Raw genomic sequence first — 11,685 nt, 5'->3', positions numbered from 1 at the left:
TCTGTTAGATTCTTGGGAAATTAGATTGCTAAAGAAACAACTATATCCATCCGAAATAAAAGGAATATTGCTTTAGAAACAGATATTTCTGTACAGGCTTTTAATCCTTGGTGTGTGAGTGTTGGTAACAAGTCTATTATATCAATTTCCCATTCCCAGTTACCCTTTGCGGAGGTAATGGTGGGTCACCTTTTTCTTGAACAACTGTCCATTGAAGATGCTCCCACAAGGCCATGAGGTAAAATCTGAGTTCCACCATTTTCACTCAACGATGAAGGAGCAGTGAGAATGTGCCCAAGGCAGGATGCTGTGTTACTGAGATGGGAAGCTTGAGGATGAGTGCGTTCCTATGCATCTGCTACCTTTCTCCTTCAATGTGATGAAAACCTTAGAGTTGAGAGGTTCTGTCAGAATTCTGGTTGTTTTGCTGATGTGTGAAATCCTTCGTCTTCACCTTGTCCCGTCTCCCTCTCTCTCTCCTCACATAAGGACACAGACCAGGTAACAGGTTTGCCTCCAGTGCACTTTCTGGCTGTATCAATTGAATTAATAATATTATATGATTGGCGCCAATCATAATCGGAGCACAGAAAATGTCTTTGTATTCTACAACATCATGACTCAATGGCGCTGCGATTACCCAGCATACACTGAGAGGCAGAATAGGCTCTATCCTCACTACGGGAGACCATCGCGCATGCGCAGTGTCAGGCAGTAACCGGAGCATGCGCATTCGGGACTCTGATTGGAGCATGCGCGGTTCCATCACTGGGAAGAGAGGCGTGTTCGCGTTGGATCAGGGAGGAGAGCAGAAGAGTCGAGTGGGCAGGGAAGCTTCATAAACATTCACCGCAGGCCTCAAACCGCAAATAAAAAGTTTCCGGTCCCGCGTTGGTACCGATCTGCCGACTGTGGCGTTTTTCCCGATATAATGCCCGGTTTGACGGTCACCATGTTGAGGACGAAATGCGCATGTGCCGACGCCATCTTTATAGAGGGCAATGTGCAGCAGTGCTCATGTGCGGACGCCATCTTTATAGGGGGCAATAGGCAACAATTGTGACCAAAGGTGGTGCAATTAAAATTGGGAATTGTCAGGAATCTGGAATTAGACGAAGTGAAGATATCTCGGAGGGTTGTGAGGCTGGAAGAGATTACAGAGATAAGGAGGGACGAGACCATGGAGAGATTTGAAAGGATCAGAAAATCAAAATTTTGGTGCTCCTTGACCCAGAGCCTTTGTAGGTCAGTGAGCACAGGAGTGATGGGTGAACAAGACTTGGTGCGAGTAAGCACACGGGCAGCAGAGTTTTGGATGACCTCAAGATTACAGGAAGGTTGAATGTAGGAGGCTGGCTGGGGGTGCGTTAGGATAGTTAAGTCTAGAGGTAACAAAGGAATGGATGAGAGTTTCAGCAGCAGATGAGCTGAGACTGGGGTGGAAATTGGCGGTCATGGTGGTGATGTGGATATGTGGTTGGAAGCTCATCTTGTGGTGAAATATTTCAACATGTCTGGTACAGTCTCAGACAGTTGTCAGGGAGAGGAATGGAGTCGGTGACTAGGGAGTGAAGTTTGTAGCGGGGACTGAAGACAATGACTTCAATCTTCCCAATATTTAAATGGAGGAAATTTCTGTTCATCCAGTACTGGATGTCAGACAAGTCCGGATGGTGTGTGACTTGCAGGGGAACTTGGAGGTGATGGTGTTCACAAACACATGTTACCATAGTCCTTCTGGGTGCTGGAGGATGAGGGTTTAGGAGAATCTGTCAAATTTCTTGTTGAGCTGTCGATATATAAAATGCTTCTCCTTTGCCCCTGACTCTCTCATATATCTCTCTATCTCTCTCTGCCTCTTTCTTTCTCTCCCTCTTGTAGATGCCAGAGTCTCATAAGGTCCGGACTGTGTCGCAGGTTCCATTCCCTGAAGGACATTAATCAATCATTTGGGATTTTAGGATAACTTGGAACCTTTCATGATCACTTTTTCCTGATGCCAGCCCTACATATTACAAGATTCATTCAGCTCAATTTTACATCCTGCCTTTGTGTTTTTGTGGGTTCCCTCTTGTTCCCTTTTTCCTGTTTAAATCAATTTCACAGGGTACTAAAAGGGAAGGATTTCCAGTCGGGAAACTGAAACCAAATATCACGTGAGGGTGGTAGGGAGTCACCCAATCTATCACAACCTGAATATCATCAGATTTTGAACATGGAAGGAAAAAGCACCGTTCACAGTGGGGAGAAACCGTTCACGTGTTCTGTGTATGGACGAGGCTTCAGCCGATCATCTGGCCTGTCAGAACATAAATGCAGTCACAACGGGAAGAAACCTTGGAAATGTGGGGATTGTGGGAAGGGATTTAATTACCAAGTTCAGCTGGAAACTCATCGGTGCAGCCACACTGGGGAGAGGCCGTTCACCTGCTCCGAGTGTGGGAAGGGATCCAATTACCCATCTGAACTGCAAACTCATCGCCACAGTCACGCTGGGGAGAGACCGTTCACCTGCTCCACTTGTGGGAAAGGATTTACTGATTCATCGAACCTCCTGAAGCACTAGCCAGTTCACACTGGGGAGAGGCCATTCACCTGCTCTGAGTGTGGGAAGGGATTCGCTCAGTTATCCCACCTGCTGACACACCAGCGAGTTCACACTGGGGAGGGATCATTTACCTGCTCCAAATGTGGGTTGAGATTTACTGATTCATCCACCCTGCTGAAACACCAGCTAATTCACACTGCGAAGAGAGCATTTAAATGCCCAGATTGTGGGAAGTGCAATAAAAGCTCCTGGAAACTGATGCCCCATCACCATGTTCACATTGAGGAGAGACCATTCAGATATTCTCAATGCGGGAACGGCTTCAGGTGGTCATCACAACTCACTGCACACCAGTGAATTCACACTGGGGAGAAGCCGTTCACCTGCTCTGAGTGTGGGAAGGAATTGACTCAGTTATCCTACCTGCTGACACACCAGCGAGTTCACACTGGGGAGAGGCCATTCATCTGCTCTGAGTGTGGGAAGAGATTCACTCAGTCATCCCACCTGCTGACACACCAGCGAGTTCACAAGTAACTACAGTGATTGGATTTTGCTGTTCATCACATCCAGGACTGAACCATGTTCACTGGGGTCTGTTTCTGTTGATGTTAGTAAACTGCAGACCAGTTATGGAGGTTACTATTTTGGAGTATTGCTTGCAGTGTTGATCTCCCTACCTTAGAAGGGATATACTTGCCATAGGGGGAGTGCAGCAAAGGTTCACTAGGCTAATACCAGGAATGGCAAAACTGTGGAAGAGGAGAGATTGGTTCAACTGGACCTGTATTCACTAGAGTTTACAAGAATGAGAGGGGATCTGATTGAAACATATAAAATTCTAACGGGGCTAGACAGATTAGATAAAGGGAGTATGTTTCCCCTGCTGGGGAGTCTAGAACCAGGGGCCACAGTCTCAGGATATGGAGCAGACCATTTAGGACCGAGATGAGGAAAGATTTCTTCACTCAGAGGATGGTCAGCCTGTGGAATTCTCTACCACAGAAGGCTGTGGAGGCTGGGTCACTGAGTATATTCAAGAATGATTTTTTTTTGGATATTAGGGGCATCAAGGGGTATGGAAAGAAAGCAGGAATATGGCATTGAGATAGAGGATCAGCCAAGATCATATTGAATGGCACAGCAAGCTCAAAGGGCCGAATGGCCTACTCCTGCTTCTAGCTTCTATGAATAATGTCATTAATCACTTCTGTTAAAAACACTGTGTCAATTCTTTTTAATATCCCCAACATAAGTTAGTTCCCTTTGAAGTGCTGTCCCTCTCCCCTGTCTCCTCCATCTTCACCTCCAACCATAAATGTGAGGAACTCATGGAGCTTCTTTATCATTAAGACTGAGAGTCTGATCAGCAGCCTCTGCTGCTTCCCTCCCTTCCACTAGACCACCAGGACAACATTCTGGGGGTTACCGTTGACCAGAAACTGAACTGGATTAGCCATATAAATAGTGTGGCTACAAGAGAGTGTCAGAGGCTAGGAATCCTGCAATGAGTAACTCACCTCCTGACTCCCCAAAGCCTGCCCACCATCTACAAGGCACAAGTCAAAAGTGTGATGGAATACTTTCCACTTGCCTGGATGAGTGCAGCTCGCACAACACTCAAGAAGCTCGACACCATCCCGAACAAAGCAGTCTGCTTGATTGGCACCACATCCACAAGCATTCACTCCCTCCACCATAGACGCACAGTAGCAGCAGTGTGTACCATCTACAAGATGCACTGCAGGAATTCACCAAGGCTCCTTAGACAGCACCTTCCAAACCCACGATCACTACCATCTAGAAGGACAATGGTAACAGATAGATGGGAACACCACCAACTGAAAGTTCCCCTCCAAGTCACTCAGCATCCTGACTTGGAAATATATTGGTGTTCCTTCACTATCACTGGGTCAAAACCCTGGAAGTCCCTCCCTAACAGCATTATGGGTGTACTTACACCACACGGACTTCAGCAGCTCAAGAAGGCAGCTCACCATCACCTTTCCAAGGGCAACTAGGGATGGGCAATAAATACTGGCCCAAGCAGCAAAGCCCACATCCTATGAATTATTTAAAACAAAGTTCTGGGCCCCATACTTATGGATGTGGAGTCATTGGAGGCATACAGAGGAGATGGGGGCAGCGTGTCAGGAATTGTGGGCAGTGAGTTGGCAGATGGGGCAGAGTGTCGGGAGATGGGGGCAGCGTGTCGGGAGATGGGGCAGCGTGTCAGGAGATGGGGGAAGAGTGTCGGGAGATGGGGGCAGAGTGTCGGGAGATGGGGGCAGAGTTTCGGGAGATGGGGGCAGAGTGTCGGGAGATGGAGGCAGTGTGTCGGGAGATGGGGGCAGAGTGTCGGGAGATGGGGGCAGAGTGTCGGGAGATGGGGGCAGAGTGTCGGGAGATGGAGGCAGAGTGTCGGGAGATGGGGCAGAGTGTCGGGAGATGGGGGCAGAGTGTCGGGAGATGGGGGCAGAGTGTCGGGAGATGGGGGCAGAGTGTCGGGAGATGGGGGCAGAGTGTCGGGAGATGGGGGCAGAGTGTCGGGAGATGGGGGCAGAGTGTCGGGAGATGGGGGCAGAGTGTCGGGAGATGGGGGCAGAGTGTCGGGAGATGGGGGCAGAGTGTCGGGAGATGGGGGCAGAGTGTCGGGAGATGGGGCAGAGTGTCGGGAGACGGGGGCAGTGCGTCAGAAGATGGAGGCAGCGTGTGGAGACTTGGGAATGTTAGGGGGAATACAGTAAGAATTTATTGAAAGGGAATTACTTAGATGGCAGACAGCGTCATCGAGTGCACTAATAGTTAAAGGTTACCAGATGAACTTTGCACACCCTTGGGGCCTGCAATCACCAGAAAGACCTTAGTAACTGGACTGGAGACCGAGGATGAAAACAACATAGAGTAAGTGTGCTCGTCAACAGATAAGGACAGGACAGACGGTCCCAGCTTAGATAGGGGGAGAAGGCTCTGCCTGGGTGACCAGAGATATCTGTTTAATATAAACCAATATGCGGACAAGATTGGAATTTGAACAATGTTCTTGTACGTGATCTGTGATGTATAAATAAGCTGTATGCTTGTAATTGGGTAGAGTGCTACCTCAAGTTGCTTTGAGGTGGTTCTCTCCTTGCAATTGCTCGAGTAAATGATTGTAACCTGTACCTGATCCTCCTGTGGTTCGTTTGTCAAAGATACCACAACAACTGGCGTCGTCGACTGGATACTGGGATCGGATCCTCGGGACGGCTCTGCAAAGTGGGTGAGTATAATTTATTTACCACCCACAGTTAGTGCAGTAAGCCTACCCGAGAATGGTCTGGTCGAGTATCAAAAGAATCGGGAGGAGGACTCAGGGCAGGAGGTGCCGGGGTAGGAGGCGGAGCCGTGCTGGTGGGCTAGCAGTGCCGGAGCCACACAGGGAGGCCGGACCACTACCCTGAGAGGAGGCAGAGTCGCACTGGCAGGCTACGGTTTGAATTAGAACCATAGTTGAAGCTGCGCAGGGGCCAGACCCCTGGGGAAAACAAAAAAGATCACAAGTAACTAAGTTGTCAGGGCTGCGCAAACTAACTGCACAGAGATAGACGGAATAGAAGAATAGAATACCATCAGGAAAACAGGAAATTGCTATGGAACTCGACTGGGCAGCCGCGGACTCCATCACAAGGTTCATCGCGGAACAACAGTCAAAATTAATCAAGAAAATGTGGAAGGATGATTGGGACCCAAAAGGTCCCCTAGTGTATTTTCTGTAACTTAAAAAAATGAATTGTTCTAAGTTACAAGAGCTGTTTGCGCTGAAGAGAAAGAGAGCGAGAAAAAGGGGGTACCCCTAGGGGAGGTAATGAGCAGTGACAGGCAGGAGCAGAGGAAATGGGATCTTCAGTCAGTTTGATTGTCCAGATAGGTGGAGCCTCCAAGGTTCCTTTATTCCCCCCGCTGCTACTTGAAGTTTCGTTTAGAGTATGAGAGTTTTAAATCGTTATGTTCAATGTTATAGGGATATAAATACATACCTTTATATATGTGTGTGTTTGTGTGCAAGGAAGCACTTGTATGTGAGCTTTAATGTGTTTTCTTCCCTAAAATGTCATGTGTGTGTGAAGTTCAGCACTTTAGAGTCGAAAGCCCCGAATTAGATTAAAGGAAAAAAATACTCAAACTTTCCAAAGTTCTGAGCATAAGGTTTGAGTTGAGATTTCTGGCAAAAATCGCAGTTTGAAGGTATTGTAAAGATAAAACAGGGTTTGCCTTTGTTTGAGATGAACCAACCTTTGTACCACCCCCTTGCAGACTAGTAGAGGGTAAGCCTTATCACCAGCTTCCAAGCTGATTGGGATTGATACATATGAGTTACATTAGCTCATACGAGTTGGTATTCTAAAATTCTGAGGGAAAAAAAAAATACCTGAAATTCAAAAGGATTCTAGCAAAACTAAAAGTCATAAACACACGGCCTAGGTGGTTCCAATGGATAAAAAGGGGTCTCTTTTGAAGAGGTAATTTAAATATGAAAGGAAATCTGCATCCCAACAGCACTGTTATTTGAATTTGGGACAATCTTGAGATGTAAAGTGCAGTGTAATTTACAAAGTTACTTTTGAATAACTAGGGTGCTATCCAAGATAAAGAGTGTGTCGATAAACATATGGGACTTTTAATCTGGATATAAATCAATACGCATGAGAAAGAGGTAGTTTTAATTTTGATAGTGTAAATTACAGTTCTTACAAAGTTTTAAAAAAATTGCAGTTTGGTTTCCAATAAACTTCTCAAAAGGGAATTTTTTATTTTTAAAGATTTTACAACAATTGACACTAATTCAAATGCTGCAAGCTTTTTGTCATTGTCAGTATGTTCCCCAAATATAAAGTTAAGCTCAAGACCTTGACGAAGTTTGACAGAAATCCAATTTTTGACCGAGTTAATTAATCTGGGGTAATTCTAAAAAAAGGATCGGACACAATTTAATGGGTTACATTTGAGACAATAAAATGTTGTTTGAGAGGAATAGATAAGGAAGCAAAACATGTCGATGCTTGACCTCTGCTTTAAAACTGTTATGAGAATACTTTATTAGACTGTAAAGTCTCTCCAGGCAACCTGAACAAGATAAGATGGTAGCTATTGCATGTGTAAAATGGTATCAGGAAAGGATTAAGGTAGGAGAAAGAGTTAGGGAAAGGGGATACAATATACAAACTGTTTTAAGGGAACTGAATTTGATAATCTGGCCACATCATGAGCAGTGAATACACAATACTAAATAGCAAGAAGTACAAGTAAATCAGTACTGTGGCAGGGACAGAAACCTGATTGGAGGAATTCAAACATGGAGTTCTTGGAAAGTTGGACATGGATTTGGGAGGTGACAACACGTTCAAGGAGTTTCAGTAGAAGGGAGGTTGCAGATGGGGCAGTCGCTGCAAGGACGGTGGAATCAAAGGCTTGTTTTTTGAGGAGGGGGTGATAATGGCAGATTCGAAGGAGAGAGGGACACTACCTGAAGAGAGAGAACGATTAACAATATCAGTGAACATGGGGAAGTTGGGGGATCAGCAGTGGGAATAGGGTCAATGGAGCAGGAGGTGGGTCTCATGGTCAAGATGAGCACTGAAAGGGCATGAGGGAAGATGGGAGAGAAACTGGAGGAAGATGTGAGTTCAGGGCTCAGACAAGGAGGAACTTTAGAGACAGTTTGTCCCGGTGGGCTAGTGGAAGGGAAGAAAGCAGCAGAGGCAGCTGATCGGATTGTCCCAATCTTAGTGACAAAGAAGCTCCATGAGCTCCTCACACTTGTTGTTGGAGGTGAGGATGGAGGAGACGGGGAGAGGGAGAGCCCTTCAAAAGGAACTAACTTGTGTTAGAGATATTAAAAAGATTCAACAAACCGTGTTTATCACAAAGCTGATTTATTTGACTTTTATCCAGAATATTAACCTCTATAACTGGGCTGGATTTTATTACCAGGAGCAGAAACAGACACCAAAGAACCTGGTTCAGTCTGGATGTGATTAACAGCAAAATCCAATCAGTGTAGTTACTTGTGAACTCGCTGGTGTCTCAGCTGATGGGATGACTCATTGAGTCCCTTCCCACACTTGGAGCAGGTGAACGGCTTCTCTACTTTGAATGTGTTCATGTTTAAACAAGTTGGATGAATGAGTAAATCCATTTTCAAACACAGTGCCGGTGAATGGCCTCTCCCCAGTGTGAGTGTGCTGGTGCCTCAGCAGATTGGAGAAGTGAGTGAATCCCTTCCCACACTCAGAGCAGGTGAACAGTCTCTCTCCAGTGTGAATTCGCTGGTGTAGTGTGAGGTCATATGAACGTCTGAACCCAGTCCCACAGTGAGAGCACCTGAATGGTCTCTCGTCAGTGTGAACACGTTGATGGAATATCAGGTTCTGGGAAATTTTAAAGCATTTCCCGCATTCTGGGCATTAAAAAGGTCTCTCGTCAGTGTGAACTTGTTGATGTCTCAGCAGGGTGGATAACTGAGTAAATCCTGTCCCACACTTGGAGCATGTGAATGGCCTCTCCCTGGTGTGAACTCGCTGGTGTGTCAGCAGGTTGGATGACCGTTTAAATCCCTTCCCACAGTCAGAGCAGGTGAACAGCCTCTCCCCAGTGTGAGTGGGCTGGTGTTCAATGAGTTGAGATGATCCTATGAACCCAGTCTCACAGTGAGAGCACCTGAACGGTCTTTCATCAGTGTGGACACGTTGATGGGACATCAGTTCCCCAGAACTTTTATAGCACTTCCCACAGTCCAGACATTTAAATGGTTTCTCCCCAGTGTGAACTCGCTGGTGTCTCTGCAGGTTGGGTGACTGAGTGAATCCCTTCCCACACTCAGAGCAGGTGAAGGGTCTCTCCCCATTGTCAGTGTGCTAGTGCCTCAGCAGGTTGGAGAAGTGAGTGAATCCCTTCTCACACATGGAGCAGGTGAACGGTCTCTCTCTAGTGTGAATTTGCTGGTGTAGTGTGAGGTTATATGATCGTCTGAACCCAGTCTCACAGTGAGAGCACCTGAATGGTCTCTCGTCAGTATGAACACATTGATGGGACATCAGGTTCCTGGAGCTTTTAAAGCATTTCCCACAGTCTGGGCATTTAAGAGGTCTCTCCCCACTGTGACATTGCTAGTGTTTAAGCAGGTGCAATGACCATGTGAATCCCTTCCCACACTCGGAGCAGGTGAACAGTCTCTCTCCAGTGTGACTGCGCCGATGACTTTCCAGCTGGGATGAGTAACCGAATCCCTTCCCACAATCCCCACATTTCCATGGTTTCTCCCCATTGTAACTGCATTTATGTTCTGACAGGCCAGATGATTGGCTGAAGCCTCGTCCACACACAGAACACGTGTACGGTTTCTCCCCACTGTGAACGGTGCTTTTTCCTTCCATGTTCAAAATCCGATGATATTCAGGTTATGATAAACTGGACGACTCCATCATATCCTGATGTGATGTTTGGATTGAGTTTCCCGACTGAAAATCCTCCCCTTCTAACACCCTGTGAAATTGATTTAAAACAGAAAAAAGGGAGTGAGGGAGAACCCACAAAAACACAAAGGCAGGTTGTGAAACTGAGTTGAATGAATCTGAGAATTTGTGGGGCCGGCACGAGGAAAAAGTGACCATGAAAACTGCTAGACTGACAACTGGTTCACTAATGTCCTTTAGGTAAGGGAACCTGCCGCCTGATCTGATTGAATCTAAGGAAGGAGGGAGAGAAGGAGACAGAGATGGGAGAGGCAGGCGGAAAAGGAGAGGGAATTTTATATCTACAACTCGACTAGAACATTGACAAAACCACTGAAACTCTCAACCACCACCACCTAGAAGGATCAGGGTAGCAGGACCAGGAGGGAGAGAAGGAGACAGAGATGGGAGAGGCAGGCGGAAAAGGAGAGGGAATTTTATATCTACAACTCGACTAGAACATTGACAAAACCACTGAAACTCTCAACCACCACCACCTAGAAGGATCAGGGTAGCAGGACCAGGGTAGCAGGTGTATGTGAAAACCATCACCTCCAAATTCCCCTCCAGGTCACACACTGTCCTGACTTGTCTGACATCCAGCACTGGATGAACAGAAATTTCCTCCATGTAAATATTATTTTCCACACAATGTGACTGCAGATTGTCAATATTTGCTGGTCTTGTTAGTGAAAGGACAGGGGAGTGGGACTAGCTGATTGGCTCTTGCAGAGAGCCAGCATGGGCACGATGGGCTGAATAACCTCTGTCTGTATTGTCATCATTCAATGATTCTGTGACTCGATGAAAAAGGACCTACACTGGAGGCCATGGACCAACTTCTGTAACCAACACCCACCCTGATACAAACCAGCTCTTAATTGGTCCGTCTGTGTTTCTAGACTCGGTTCTGTGAGCAACGCCTGCAATAACATAATAGCAAAATACTGCAGCTGCTGGAAATCTGAAATAAAAAGAGAAAATGCTGGAAATACTCAACAGGCAGTATTTGCGGAGAGAGAAACAGAGTTAACGTTTCAGTGTGTGCAGAATGAGTTACAGGGAATAAAAATGGTGCAGAACTTGATGGTCAATATAGCTCAGAAGTGGAAGAGGAATGGACTATAGGACAGGAAAAACAGTTCCTGACTATGAAAGATACAATGGGAAGATAAAGCTGGTGAGACAGCAGCACATGGTGGGGGGATCGGCAGCAATGGAAACCTCATTTAGATACAGTCGGCAAAAGCAACAGTAAAATACTCAACATCATTCAAATACACCCAGTATTAGAGGCAGAGGAAGTTACAGAGTGGCAGAGAGATGATCAGGGAGGGCAGAGGGTGAAATAGAGCATCACATGGACATGGATTCAGATCCACAGTGAAGGAGTCACATCAGCCCCACAGCAATGGAACATCACACAGGTAACAGTCTCCAGTCTTACATAAGGTTAGTTTGGAGAAACTGGGGTTATTCTCCTTGGAGCAAAGCAGATCTAGGGGAGATTTGATAGAGGTGTACAGTTTATGATTGGTTTAGATAAAGTAGACAAAGAAATGCTGCTCCCATTAGCTGACTGTAAAAGGAGTAAGGGACACAGATTTAAGATTATAAGAACATAAGAAATAGGAGCAGGAGTTG

Source organism: Cetorhinus maximus, chromosome 23 (assembly GCF_964194155.1).
Source record: "Cetorhinus maximus chromosome 23, sCetMax3.hap1.1, whole genome shotgun sequence".
Lineage (NCBI taxonomy): Eukaryota > Metazoa > Chordata > Chondrichthyes > Lamniformes > Cetorhinidae > Cetorhinus > Cetorhinus maximus.
This window is presented reverse-complemented; position numbering follows the sequence as displayed.